A 15,150-nucleotide genomic window follows, 5' to 3' on the forward strand; every position below is an offset into this window, starting at 1 on the left:
AGTCACAAAAGCTAGTGTACCAAATTCTAAGGCTTTGCATCCAAGGTGAATACAATGGGCAACCTCCTTAGCTTCACCTGACGTCGAATACATCTTTGACGCAGGGTTGCAGACACAGGAGAGTTTGGAGTATGAATTTGTTCATCCTGCTCCTCTCTCAATGCGCCCACTGGAGGAGTTCCATTGTGTCATATACACTGATGGGTCTGCGCAACCCGCAATTGGATTGAAGCACGCTTATTCAGCGGCTTGCGCAATTGTAGTCGGTACTTTCGTAAATGGAGAGTTCCAATCTGATGCAGTGCATACGCAGTCATTGGGTGATTGTACCGCGCAGTTAGCGGAGCTTCGGGCTCTAGTGCTTGCACTAGAGTTTGCTGATCACAGAGTCACTACTCTTATAGTGAGTGATTCCTACTATTGTGTTCAATCTTACAACGACAACTTGCTTTTTTGGATTATGAATGGTTTTCGTGATTCAAAAGTTAGCACAGTGAAGCATAAAATGCTTTGGGCTCGGGTGGCAGAACTTAAAGGAAGTCTGCCCCTTGTGACTGTCATTCACACTCTTGGTCACCAACGAGTTGGTGTCCATGCTGTCGGTAACAGTTTGGCTGACGAGGCAGCAAAAACCGCAGTGGCAACATATCTAGTAGCAGCAGTTACAAGATCCAAAACTAAGATTGATGATGACATCTTGGCAGCTATTGCTGCATCAGTGTCTGGGGAAAACTACCCTAGAGGCTTCCCTTCTAGATACCATTATCGCTTAAGTCCTGATAACGTCCCGTTAGTGAGGATTAACGAAGTTGGTGACAGATTGATTCCCAACGCGGACCGCAGACCATCCCTGATAATAGCGGCACACGAAGGCGTTGCGTCTGCACATGCTGGAGTGTCAGCAACTATTTCTCTATTACAGGAGCGTTACTGGTGGTACGGTTTGTACAAACAAGCGCGGGCTTATGTGCTAAATCGTGACATTTGCCAGCAGATTAAACCTTCTTCTGTCGCGCGTCCAACTCAAACGCAACTGCATATATCTAATCAACCACTTTCGTGTGTTTATTTAGATCACTGCGGTCCTTTCACCTCCGATACTGCGTACAAATACATCTTGGTTGCAGTAGACTCGTGCACGCGTTTTCTGTGGGTGTGGCCACAAAGGAGTGCTGATGCCAGGACTGTCATCAAAGTATTGCGTGTCTTTATAGGGAGTTTTGCATGTGGTACCCTTCATTCTGATCAGGGCCCTGCGTTCGCCTCTAAGGCTTACAAAGAAGCTATGAAAAGTTTCGTCTCCATACCGGCCTGAGGGCAATAGTGTTGTGGAACGGATGAACCGTGACCTAAAACAATCATTGACAGCCAAGGTGTTAGGTACAGGCCAGAACTGGCTAGCCCACTTGTATAACGTTCAACGTGCACTTAATAATCTCCCTAGAAGGTCTCTGGGTGGGCGGACCCCGTACATGATGCTCTTCAGAGTACGAATGTTTGTACCAGACCTTGATGGTCTAGACATGGCGGCAGCTGCCGCGCCTTTTGACCTAGATGACCACTGTGCTGTATTGCAGAATCTACAAGAAGCAAGAGACACTCTAGTAAAAGAACACGTGCCCTCTACATCCGAAGCGGCGCTCCAGATTCCGGTAGTCGGCTGCCTACCTCGAGTTGGTGACCTGGTCCGTGAGAAGGTGGAGAACAAGAAGGAGTTTGGCCCCTCTCATCGTGCACCGGTCCCGGTGCTGGGTGTACTGGGTACGCGTACAGTTGTTTTACCTCCACTACCTGGAAGAAAAGAAAAAAGGTACATTTCAATTGAGAATGTCAAGCTACAGCGGGTGGCCGATTCTCCATAGTATGACACCTTCGGTTTCTTGCCCTTCGGTGATGAGAAACTCTGTTGTGGTGCCACCCACTACCATCTTGCCTGAAGTCTCAGTTGAGATGCTCACAGTTATTGATCCCCTTGTACCGCCTACTGCTGGTGGTCTGCCTGTTGATCCTGAGTATGCTTATCCAGCAGAAGTACCTTTGCCTCTATTACATTCAACGACATTTGCCCAGTCCCGTTCTTCCTTTGAAACTGAATCATTGACTTCCACTGCCCCTTCCAAAATTTCTAAAGTTTTTGCCTGGTTCAAGAGACATTTTTTGGTTGCACCTTGGACTTACATCTGGCTGGTGCTGATATGCATTTTTTTATTCATGACAATTGGCTTTGTGGTAGTGTTTTTTAGACTTATCAATGGACACTACCTGAATGAACGTTCTACAATTCGATTAATTGATGGAACTTTGGCACCGCATTCCTCATCACACATCATGAAAAGGGAACAGACTTTTGTGAACATCACCGCTTGGCCTGTCCGTGATGGGATTGCGAGGGATACAGTGAACTTTCAAATTCATGGTCCTACCGAGGTTGTTAATGTGCCAACTGTTTTTCGTGTTTCTATGGGTGATGTGGTTACGCAAAATATCCGATCGGATGATTGGGATGTACAAGCAATAGAAACACTGTTTTCCGATTCGAAATACTATGCTGCATTTGATGCTGATGATTTGTATTTAAATACTGCAAATTATGATGAGCAGTATTGTTTTCAACATTATGGCACGCATTTTTTACACAGAGCAAACACTTTTCGAAATTTTGTAAATTTCACACAATGGGAACATTGTCCTGTCCCTGTGCCTGGCAGTTCTGCCACTATGTTGAAAAAATTCACTTATTTTACTGATTTTGGTGTGTCAAATCCTGGTTCTTTTTATTTTAGAATGAGGGTAGAACCAGCATCTAAGGTTAGATTGACACACACTAAATTATGGTATTCCAAGTCCTTTATGGATGATTTGGCCGTTGGAGGTTATGAGATATGGAAGGCTACTATCGATCTTAAATCGGTTTGGGGAACCAAATCGTGGAAAGTACAGGGTACCGAAGCTTTGCATCGTGCCTGTCTTATTCCAAACCACATGTTGTTTTTAAACTCGTCCATTTTTCAGACCACCTGTTTTGGATTGGTTACAACTAAGAAATTGAATTTCCTCTCGATCCCGGATCTGGGTGCTTATCCCAGTTGGGATAATCATACAGATCTGTCTCTCTCAGTGTTACAGTCCCTTATTGCCAATGACACCTTTAATGTTTCAAATTTGAATCCCGAGGGTTGGCTAGTTTGGCATAGAGGTTCAGACTCTTGTCAACGTAGGTTTCTGGATTTAGCTCCTGGGTATACACAAAGTAGGGTTGACCCTCGTTTTACAACCTCACACACAGTAACAACCTACTCTGTAGGAAAATTATGTCAGTCATGGCTGCAGCATTCCACATTGTATTCAGTTAAACTTCATTTATCACAGTTAAATGATAAAATTGATTTGAATGATTTTATTAAGGGTCCTGCACATGGCAGGTCGAAAAGATGGGTTTATGCTATTTACAACAAAGTTTGGAAATTGTCACAAATTGAAGCTGCTTCTAGATTACGTGCTATTGACCAGGCCAACATGGAAAAGGTGTTGGCTGTGATAGATAATAGTATTAATACTTTGTCCTCTAGAATATATACGTTAGATAATATTGTTTCATCTGTTGTAGATATCGTGCAAGATGATGTTTCTGTGTTATATCATGGTCAAAATCAGTTACGTTCAATTATGCAGTTTGCATGGACATTACACACGTTAAAGGCTGGAAAAGTCCCTTGGGATTACATGAATATCACTTTGTTATTCCTTCCTTTTAATTTGACGTCAAAACAGCAGTTCATGTCCATGAAAGACGCAACTTACGCTTTGCTACATATTGAAAAATTAGAACCTTTACCTTTCTCTGTTGCTGAATTGGATTATGCCGTTTGGCTCGTACATGGATTGGTCACTCTACCGTTTAGCTTGTTTAAATTTAGTTCGTGTATGAAATATTATGCTATAGGTAGATATGAACAACTTGGTGATGCTTTCCTGCACGAAGTTTGGTCACTTCCTTTCGCTTATAGATGTGTAAGAGATGGAAAGGAGGTTTATGTGAAAGGTGAGGAATGCACTTCCTCGCCTGATCATTCTGTTGTTTGTAGACATATACAGTTGCATGGCGCTTGCAATATAAATGCACCTAATTTAGCTTGTGTCCTGAAAGGGATTCCAGTGCCAGTAGTATCACCCACGTTTAAGTTGCTTGCTAATGGAAGTTATTTGCTTTTAAATAGAGAAACTTGTTGTGGGATGCTAGTGGGTATTCCTTACATAGTAACAGTCTCACAAAGGGTGATTTGCTGTAATAACGTCCTTTTTCCACCCCCGCAAGGCCGGCTTGATATTTCTATCTGGCCAGCGATTCCAACCTTGAACGCAGAGTTCAATAGGATGAGCAGAATAAGAGCTCTTTTGTCTAAAAAAGAAGTTGCGTTAACTTCGTCACGTGAAACATTTCTTCTTAACGTGGCAAACAGACACTTTTAAATACTGACCTCCCCCTACATTTTGGAACTTTGATTCAGACTATCTTTAATGCTTCGTCTACGAGTGGCCTTGTTCATTTTTTTAAAATTGTGGGCTCGGGACTCGTGACTTCGTTCCAAACAATTTTTGGTGTGATTCCCGCATTTTTACATTCTATTTTTTCAAGTGTCTTCGGAGGGTTTCCTCTAATTCTTGCACTTGTAGCTGGTATCCTGTTGTTGATTTGCGCACTTCGTTATGGCTGCAAACCTGCTGTCGCAAGACAACATGCTCCGCCTGCTGCATCTTCGTAGCCGGATGTTTGATTACTATGGCACGTTACCTCTGGCGGTCTTAAGCGTCAAGTATGGATTGTCATTCCGGTTTCCTTTCTTTAGCTGTGTACAGCCTGTTTTTCATTGCCTGGATTGTCCTTTCCAGTGGGCTCTGGATTTGTGCTTATCAAACTTGGTGTCACTCGACCCGGATTTTGATTAACTAATGTGTCCCTTAGTGGCGCATGAGTTTGACTGTTCTGAAGTCGGGTTTATGGCCTTGGGTGCCGCACACGGAGTCCTTGGTAATTGGGACGTCGAAGAGGCTGCAATTGGATTTCTCGAACAGAGTTATCTAAAGGATATTAACAGCTGTCCTATGGTGTTGGAGGCTCCGTTTTTTGAAGAGCACGTGTGTTCATTTACCTTGCTCAATTGGATGGCAGAGACATTTGCGGAACGTTCCAATGATTTCCTCTTGGAAGCGGTTGCAACTTATGGTGCATACACCTTGATGGATTAACATTTTTTTTTTCCCCTGCTTACCGAATCGATGGATATCGATGGATGTTAATTTTTTTCCCCTCTGAAGACATCGATTTTTTAAAAAATTTTCTTATTTTCCTCGAACTTTTTATTGATGTTATATGGACTTCTATTTCACGCCATTGGTTCCGTTCTATCTAAATTGAACTCTGCGTTCTTGATAGGTGAGCCCCTATTGGTTAATAGTTCGAGCAAGGGGGGGTGTGGGATGGTTTAGATGGTTTAGCCCCTCCCTATTTACAACGCTAAGTTAGCATAACAGAGACAATGGTTTGAAAGCCAGCCTGTCGTTTCTGAGGCTTCTGCACGCGACACTGATGATGTGTTATTCATTTTAGAAATGCTTGCTCGACATTATCGTACAAAATAACAGTTTGTTGTTTAGCATTCTTAGCACTGTGCAGCGACCTTCGTCTGTACATCGTGCAAAGAACGAGTCTAGGTCACTAGACAGTACAGGGTGCTGTGTTCAGATTGAACGGGACACCTTTTAGACATATCACACATGAAGCTAACAATATTTGAAGGCCGAATGCTTTTAATATGACCACACAGGAAGTTTTAGATTCATTCGAACAGAGGAGCTGAAGCATGAGAGGGCTAGCTGATCCTTTGATGTGATTTCACTACGCTGATCTATAAGGTATGGGGTCCCTTGTACAAGCCTATGAGACCTTCTAATAGTATAACCATAATAATAAGGTATTAGTTGTTAGAGGAAGGAATGTGGATGTAAACCACTGTCATTATTAATATGATTGGTTCTTTCATTTTATATGGTATTGTAACTATGCTAATGGTCTTGATCTTAACCATTTGTTTACTAGTGTTAGCAAAAGCACTGCATCTTAGGACGCGAGGTTTATAAAATAAACGATTTAAACTTTCACCGTGTCTTTATTATTCTGTTGTGGACAAATATAAATGTACAAACGGGTATTTCGGATTCCCACCACTCCTGAGAAAATCTAAGTCGCTTGTTCTGGGTTGTCTATACATTGGGACCGCCTAGCTAAATCTAGGATAACGAATGGGACACTAAGCTAGTCGGATAGGGTTTCTTGGTTCTGAGGGGAGTTTCTGGTACACCACTATTCTCTGAGATCCTGGTTTCCTGCACATAGTTCTGAGCAAAAAGCAGAATCCCTGCAACACCCCCACCCGTGTATGTACACCAGTGTACGTACGGACCGCACCCCCATCCATGTATGTACACCCGTGTACGTACGGACCATACCCCCACCCGTGTTTGTACACCCCCGTACGTATGGACCGTACCCCCACCCGCTTATGTACACCAGTGTACGTATGGACTGTACCCCCACCCGTGTATGTACACCCCGTACGTTCGGACCATTACCCCACCCGTGTATGTACACCCCCGTACGTATGGACCGTACCCCCACCCGTGTATGTACACCCCCGTACGTATGGACCGTACCCCCACCCGTGTATGTACACCCCCATACGTACGGACCGTACCCCCACTCGTGTATGTCCACCAGTGTATGTACGGACCGTACCCCCACCCGTGTATGTATGGAGCGTACCCCCACCGCAACAGTGTATGTACGGACCGTACCCCCACCCACGTATGTATGGAGCATACCCCCACCCCAACAGGATATGTACGGACCATACCCCCACCCATGTATGTATGGAGCATACCCCCACCCCAACAGTGTATGTACGGACCGTACCCCCACCCGCGTATGTATGGAGCGTACCCCCACCCGTAATGTATAGAGCAAACACACACCCCACCAGTCTAAGTACGGAGCGTACCCCAGGCCCCAACACCAGCACCCTCACCCAACATCGTGCATGTATGAGTCGTACCAAGCAAGAGCAAAGGACAGCACTGTACAACAAAATGGCAGATGTACGCACCGTACAGATGCTAAAAACACTCGTACAAAACCAGGACAAAGCAAAACAACACAAGAAGACTCCATTCGAATCGCACAAAGCCACAAACATGTCCAACAAGCCCAAATACAACCTATTCACTGACCAGCAACTGCCAAACTCCTAAACAGAGGCCCAAAACACAACCACTCCTTATAACACACCCACCCAAACTTCAAACACAGCCACACCCACCAATGGACCAATAAAAAGGCCCAACACACACAAACCATGATCCTTTGCAACAGACCCACTGCTGCCAGACCACACAGAGAAACAACTGCACCATACTACAACCTCCACTACACCTTACACCTGCACACCTTCACACAACCACCTTCACAGACAACCCCTCATCACATTCACACACACACCTGCACAACCACACCCACACACCACCAACCATCCATACCCACACCCCCCACAACCATCCATACCCACACCCCTCACCATGCCCAATAACAAGAATCCAAAGTTCACTAGCCGAGAGTTGGAGAGCCTTGTCTTTGGAACATTGGTAAGACAGACCAGCATTTCCGAAAAATCTGCCATGTGGCAGAGGATTGTCGATGCTGTGAATGCTGTTGGGGCCACCAGAAGTACCAGGCATGAATGCCAAGCCAGGTGGTACGATCTGCGGAGGACGGTCCGCCGCAAAATGACCGACGACCACAACCAGGCCAACATCACTGGAGGAGGGCCGCCCCGCAGACCCGTACAATACCATCCCTGGGAGGAGAAGGTGATGGCCACGCTGCTGCCGGTGGGAGTGCACAGAGTAGAAGGACTCCGAGAGCCTGGTGAGTACACAAACAACTCACCTCATATGGGGGGAACGCCATCCACAACCAAACTCACAATCATGCACGCAACCACCCCAAAGCTATTGCCTGACTCAACCACACTCAAAAAACATGCACATGCCACTAGCGCCACCATGCCCCATGCACCCAGCTAGACAATGCCAAGTCACAGGCCACAAAAAACACCAACACAAGACACGGTAACCCGGATGGCGGGAGTGTGGGCCTTCAAAATCACATAGTGCAACTCAGAAGCAGACAACAATGCCCTCAGCCCATATGGCCTAGGTTACAGCCAGACAAACAGTGTGTCCCCACACAGTAAAGACTTGCCTGCAAATGGCGGACGCCTTGCATGAAGAAATGGGTGTGAAGGCACTTTTTGCACATAACAGCAGCTAATGAACAGCCAACACTGTGAAAGAGTGGCAGCACACACCACCACAGCAGCAGCGCAGACACAGACACTACACCCAATGGGTGGCTGGAGATCAGAAACAAACCCACATGAACAAGCCAAGGGCCATTCAAAGACCTGCAAGCTGTGTGTGCCTAGGAAGCTGGGCTAAGGTGACAGAGGGTGACAGACAGAGGGAGGGAGAGGGGTAGAGAGAGGGAGGGAGACACAGGGAGACGGACAGAGGGAGGAGGCTGACACAGGGAGGGAGGTAGAGGGGGAGAGAGAGGGAGGGAGACACAGGGAGACGGACAGAGGGAGGTGGCTGACACAGGGAGGGAGGGAGAGGGGGAGAGAGAGGGAGGGAGACACAGGGAGGCGGACAGAGGGAGGAGGCTGACACAGGGAGGGAGGGAGAGGGGGAGAGAGAGGGAGGGAGACACAGGGAGATGGAAAGAGGGGGGAGGCTGACACAGGGAGGGAGGGAGAGGGGGAGAGAGAGGGAGGGAGACACAGGGAGACCAATTCACCCTTGGGTGGTGTGGGAATGTCTGCTCGTCAGCAGGTGGACTGTGTGCATGCAGACAAGTGTGGGCAGTGCCTGAATCCCCCTCTCTTCTCCATGGCAAAACACTGGGCCATGTGTCAACCTGTGCACGAGCAGAACGCCAGCTACCTGCATTATCTAAGTGTGTGGAACAACACCATTTGCCCACGTACAGTGCAACACGGAAGGCGCCAATGCATGGCTCGCCACACCTGCTCACTCCACTGCTGACTGCAGTCACAATTGACGCAGCAAGTAAGACTGTGTCACACATAGGTAAAGTCTCAAAAGCTGTGCCCAAGGGACATACCCATGCACAAGTGCACTGTGAGCGGAATGCAAGACATATCCAAATACCCAGAGGAACTGTGCCAACTTTGAAACGAATGAAACATGGATGTTGCATGGAACTAAAATAACAGTGTCTCTCTCACATACAGGTCAACGTTGTCGATCTCCCCCCAACACTGGGGGGGATGACTCACAGGACCTGGCTCTGCGGGACGACGATCCCACCAGCAGCGACGACTCTCACCACTCTGTGGATGACCCCGACCAACCTGGCCCCTCTGGTGTCCAACCACCTGCAGCACCTGCGTCAGGTACAACTGGGCCAACCACCACCCCCACTCCAGCCACATCCCAGGAGACACCCAGGATCCCTGCCCCACCACCACAACGCAGCCAGTCTGACCAGGAGGGACACGGTATACCGGGCACCCAGGAGGAGGCAGGCGACAACGCAAATGCCACCCCTCAGGGGTCCCGGAGAAAGGGCAGGCCAGGCGCAAGTGGGCAGGGGTGGTGGGAGTGGAGGACGGCGGAGGCGCGAGCCTGACCAGTTGGCTGCGGAACCGGTATATTCCCATGTAAGAAACATCCTGGACACATACCGGCGTGACACCACGGGCATCAGCCAGGTTGTGTCCACCCTCAACAAGATGAAGGGGACCCTCGAGGAGATCAAGACCCTGCAGGCCGAGCAACATGCCAGTCAACTGCGACACCAAGGACGGATGGAGGACAGACTGGCTGCGCTCTTGACGGTGCACACGGAAATGAACCGTTCACTCCGTCGGATAGCCGACAACATGGACAACCCTCCCTGTGCCACCAGGCGAAGAACATCACCACCCACAGGGAGGGATCAGGAGGAGGAGGATACATCCGACGGAGCATCACAAGCATCGTCACGGCCTGCTTCGGAGGGTCCCCGCAGGAGGGCGGGTCGTCTACGGAAAAGACCGTGAGGGTCAGCGCAACAGCACCATCTCCCAGGACACCTGGCCTGGCACATGGCCCCCTGGCCCAACAGCAGCACATCAGCAAATGACAATCTCTGCCACATGGACTTGCTGGTCACTGTCTGACCAATGTTGACAAAGACTGTGGCATGGACTCTGATGATTTCCAATGGCAAGGATACCAACTCCCCCAGTGAACTTTGGATTCTACACACCCGGAAAGACCCTCTTGTCATACCCCCCCAACACGTACCCCAACACAAATAAAAACTTTCACAATCAAGAGATGATGCCTACATTTTGCATTATTACATTACATGTGTCTTGTAAAGTCTAACCATGCCTGAGTTCTCATATGACTTCAACCATCCATACCCTGGGGCCTGAGTCTGGCACAGGATACACATGGGTCACAATATATTATCCAAGACAGACATGGAGCACCATACACACCCGTGATGGGCCCAACCAGCTCAGGGGGTGGCCGCACAACCGTGCCGACCGACATATTGAGTACAGCAACAGTCATGCGCAGAGGTCAGGGATCATGTGGAGTGTCCTGGGGGCTCCCAGGTATGTGTAGACAGGTGGCAGAACCATGTCCTGCAAGCTTGAGTCAGGTGGATGCGGAGAATGGTGGCCTGGCCAACGTTGGATGCATGGGGATGGCACATGTCACAATACCTACACAGTCATGGACATCATGCACAATACAGAGTCTAATCTCACACAAACAGCTTGCTACTCTACACATAGACACATAGCCACTATCACTGAGAACTATGCCAGACATGCCGTATGCACCGTGGCAACACACCAGCATTGACTGAGAAGAGGCACCTTGGAGCCATAGGGACACCTTTATTAGTCATGTATTCCGGAATGCAACGGCAACTTGGATTACACATACACAGGTCATGTGGAGTAACATGTGGGTCCAACACTGGCACCCTCCTTCTGCACCACATATGCTTGAAATCCATGGAACTGGCACACAAGTGTCGGGTAACAGCTAAACACCCCCTGCTGCTCACGGAGAGGCTGCCATACACCATTGATCCTCTGATGTGGAAGTCCCACACCATGTCAAGCCAATGCAAACCTTATGTTTCCGAGGGCAGTGTTACACACATTGATGCCTTCATCACAATCCACTATCCCATTACAGATGACTGTCAACAAGTCTGACCATCTATTCAGGTGAATCCAGCTACATGTCATGTGCCCCATGGTTATGCTACATGTCTGCAGAGGAACCAAACATCGACAGGAGCAGTCTGCACACATTGTAAACAAATACCACACCCAAAACACCCCTGATGCATCCCTTGCCCTAAGGAGACTTCCAAACTTGTCCGTGCGTGTAACGCTGAGTCAGCACACGTTGACTTGTCCATGAGGAACCTGCAGACGGCATGCGCAAGTACCTGGGGATGAGAGACACACAAGAAGTCAGCCACAAGAAGCACATCCACTTGCATGTGCATGTACTCGACACATATAAGGATGACAACACGCTAGGTCACAATTATGACTCCGGAAATCCACTCATCAATGGCACCATCACTCGAGTGACACATCCAAACACACCTCTGACTCACGTGGCATACATGCAGATGGACACACACATTGCAACACATGCCACACAAGGACCAATGCGTGCACACTCAGACACTGGAACTCACCAGTAAGCAAAGAAGTCGCCTATGAGCCGACTCCGGATGTCCTGTTGCGGCTCCACATCCTCCACATCACTAGCCCCATCACCAAGCCCTTCGTCCTCCACGGGTGGATGGTCCTGATCATCTGGATCCAGGATGAGTGGCACAGCTTTCTCAACTGCCATGTTGTGCAGCATGCAGCACACCATGAAGATTTTGCAGACCTTCACCGGTGCATATGGGAGTGCACCGCCGGTCTTGTGTAGGCACCGGAATCGGCTCTTCAGGAGGCCAAAAGTCCTCTCTATCACTCGCCTTGTCCGGCCATGGGCGGTGTTGTAGCGGAGCTGGGCCAGCGTGCTGGGGTTGCGGAGAGGTGTGATCAGCCATGGCGTGTTGGGATAGCCAGCGTCCCCTACATGGAAACAACTTGGACAAAAGTAGGTCAGGAGAAGCAGTCGGACAGGAAGTCTACGCAATATACAGGACAGACAGAGTGTACCCACCAACAATACATGCTTGCTCGTTGCGCAGCTGCGTCATCATTTCAGGCACCCTGCTACACCTCATGATGTAGGCATCGTGTGCTGATCCTGGAAAATGAGCACAGACATGGGAAATCACCATGTTGGACAGACACACCACAAGGGCATTGATGGAGTGGTAGTGCTTGCGATTCCTGTACGCTACCTCCTCTGCCTGTGGTGGTACCAAAGCCACATGTGTCCCATCTATGGACCCAATGACATGGGGCATCCCTCCCAGGGCATAGAATCCACGCTTGACACCTGTCAACTGTTCAGGAGTTGGGAAATGGATAAACTCATCCAGGTGAAGCAACATGGCCTCTAAAAAATCATGCAGCACACAGCTAAACATCGTTTGAGACATCCCACCCACATGAGCAATGGTATGTTGAAAGGTACCCGTGGCAAAAAAATGTAGGGCTGCCTTTACCTTCATCTTGGGTGTCAGTGCCGTACGATACCTGTGCAGCGGTTGCAGGTGTGGTGCCAGCCGTGCCGTCAACTCCTCAATCAACGGTTGGGGGAAGCGGTAGCGGCGTATACAGTCATTCTCCCACATGTCAGCCAAGTCCAGAATTGGTCGGGGAAGAGGCGGAGCCCTGCAGTAATTTGGAAGTGACAAGGAAGAGTGAGTGCACTACAACAACAATTTCTATGTACTGAGCACATGTTCATCTGTCAATACACATATGCTACATACGGAGTCAGGTATGTGCGACATGCCCTGGACACGTATGGCTGCCAGGTGACACTCCTACCAAGACCCAGCTACAAACGGGGATTGTGAACCTCCACATCCTATGGCATGGGACTAGCTGTGGCCCAGTGTAAGTGAACAGCCAGACGCATTACAGGAGTGACATACATCCACATATCAGCAGATGAAGGATGTTTTTTGCAGAGACAGGTAGCGGAACACTAGAGCCACAGGTCACATGGCATAGAACTAGGACAGCCCACACACCTTGCCATGAAGGTGTACATGTCATGACTGATCACACATACATTGAGAGTATGCAGACAGGTCCTTGTTAAGCTACTCCGTGTCCCATGCATACATACACACCTTACGTCGGATTCCACATGTGCCCTGGTGTGCGTAACAGTGTGCCATGGCCATCTACACACAGACACATGTTGGTTGCAGCAACTGCAGATGCATTTGAGGGAACGGCAACAGCAAGCTAATGGGAACACACCACACATACATGACATAGTCACATCGTGCAACGTGGGTAGTCACATGTCAGGTGTGGTAACCCCTGTTGCGGGCATCAGGGGACAGTTGCGTGTGTTGTTGGCTGTGCCATGCCAGTGACGCTTATCTCAAGTGTTCTGTACGACATGCACACATGTCAAAGGAGTGAAGGGGATGTCTGGCACATAGTGCACCATCACACATGACATCTGTACACATCTCATCATACATCTATTACCTTCACAACTCAGGAGTAATGTGCCACATCACAGCCTTTCACACCTGTACCCCACACATGTAGTACTGCACAGACAATGTCTTGATGTCCAGCCTTGGACAAGTATGTCAGCTCTATTCCTTTCTGTGTGCTGCCTGTCACCACTGTCACGTGTGAAAGGCACCGTACATACGCTCTGAGGGAGTGTGTACGTTCCCTATCACTATGGGAGTGCTGCCGTAGGCCTACCCATAGTGATAGGGAGCGTACACGCGTGTGTACAGTCCGTATCACTATGGGTACGCATACACGAGCAAACCCATAGTGATAGGGAGCGTACACGAGTGTGTACAGTCCGTATCACTATGGGTTTGCTCGCGTATGCGTACCCATAGTGATAGGGAGCGTACACGCGTGTGTACGGTCCGTATCACTATGGGTACGCATGCGCGAGCAAACCCACAGTGATAGGGAGCGTACACGCGTGTGTACGGTCCGTATCACTATGGGTTTGCTCGCGTATGCGTACCCATAGTGATACGGACCGTACACACGCGTGTACGGTCCGTATCACTATGGGTTTGCTTGCGTATGCGTACCCATAGTGATACGAACCGTACACACGCGTGTACGCTCCCTATCACTATGGGTTTGCTCGCGTATGCGTACCCATAGTGATACGGACCGTACACACGCGTGTACGCTCCCTATCACTATGGGTTTGCTCGCGTATGCGTACCCATAGTGATACGGACCGTACACACGCGTGTACGGCCCGTTGCTATGCATTTGGGGTGCCCTAGGGCCCTGGAATGCACCGTACCTGTGTGTGAATATCCAAATTACATAGGGGACACATGAGGAACAAGTATAAAGACATAGATGCATGCTGGTTGCCATGGAGACCGAGTTTAAAGTTTGAATTGTTTTCATCAGGTGGCCAGCAAAAGTCGGTTGGAAAGAATCAACTATGTTGCAAAGTGTTTGTTGACTTGACATCATGCTCAATTGTAAAAAAAATGCTAAGGCCCTCACTGGGGTAGGTTTAAAGGGATTGGAGGAAACATAGGATGCAAATGTGAGTGACCAATCACTCTGTACTCCTGTGAATGAAACAGGCCAGCACGGCATATATAAGGCAGCCAGGTCCCATGAGAGAGCACTTGCCTGCACATCTTTTGATTCCACAACACTGCTGCTGCTCGTGATTCCCTGGCACCATGTCCAGGTCTGTGGAGAGGGCTCAGCCATTCACCATGGAGGAGAATCTGGCATTGCTGGATGTCATCCTCCCACAGTACCCCATGCTGTATGGTCGACCAGGGTTTCAGGTGAGTGCTGAGTCCACTAGCAAAGACTGTGCCCCTTTATTGTTACT

The sequence above is a fragment of the Triturus cristatus genome, chromosome 5_2, assembly GCF_964204655.1.
Source record: "Triturus cristatus chromosome 5_2, aTriCri1.1, whole genome shotgun sequence".
NCBI lineage: Eukaryota > Metazoa > Chordata > Amphibia > Caudata > Salamandridae > Triturus > Triturus cristatus.